General features: G+C 40.6%; 1 non-coding gene across 1 annotated transcript; it reads left to right on the forward strand.

The window, feature by feature from the left end:
• The first annotated feature begins 287 nt into the window (after nt 1-287).
• TRNAT-AGU (transfer RNA threonine (anticodon AGU)) lies at nt 288-360 on the forward strand. The gene has a single exon. It is a non-coding gene; the product is annotated as a tRNA-Thr (tRNA).
• Nucleotides 361-665: the final 305 nt, after the last annotated feature.

Genomic DNA, 665 nt, shown 5'->3' on the forward strand with positions numbered 1-665 from the left:
TTCTCATTTGTAAACTTCCCAAGCTACTTGGCCAGGGAAAGGGGAGCCGTGTATCAGTCTTGATGTCCTTGCAGGGATGAACTGAAGGAGAGTAAAATCCAGGTTTGGGTTGACCTGGTGTGTTGCTAGTTTTATAACTGATGTTTCTATTAGTGCCATTTGGAAAGAGAATAGAAAATTCTTGGATCAGCACAATCTAGCAGAGCAGGTTTTGTTTCACTCCAGAATTAACAGAGAAAATTATTATATGAAATGTTCACAAAGAAAAAAAGCCCACAAAGCTCAGAGGCTCCATAGCTCAGGGGTTAGAGCACTGGTCTAGTAAACCAGGGGTCGTGAGTTCAAATCTCACTGGAGCCTCGGGGGGGGTTCTGTGCCTCTTGCAAAGATTAGCAGCTTTATCTTTTTGTTTTTTTCCAAAACACTGCTGGCATCATTTTTTGGAGCATCCACCCCAGCCTAGCTGAAATACAAACATCATATAGCACCTATACCAAATAGCAGGCAATGAGAAGCAGAAAAAAATAGCAATGGTCAGAGTTAAACCCTCAAAAGAATACCTCAAAATATATTTAAAGTATAGCAACAGAGATAGGAAATACCTAATAATGGGTTTTAAGGCCTTCTGAGCCCTGCAGACATTGTGAAGTTCATTGATGAACAAA

This window comes from Haliaeetus albicilla, chromosome 26 (assembly GCF_947461875.1).
Source record: "Haliaeetus albicilla chromosome 26, bHalAlb1.1, whole genome shotgun sequence".
Taxonomy (NCBI): domain Eukaryota; kingdom Metazoa; phylum Chordata; class Aves; order Accipitriformes; family Accipitridae; genus Haliaeetus; species Haliaeetus albicilla.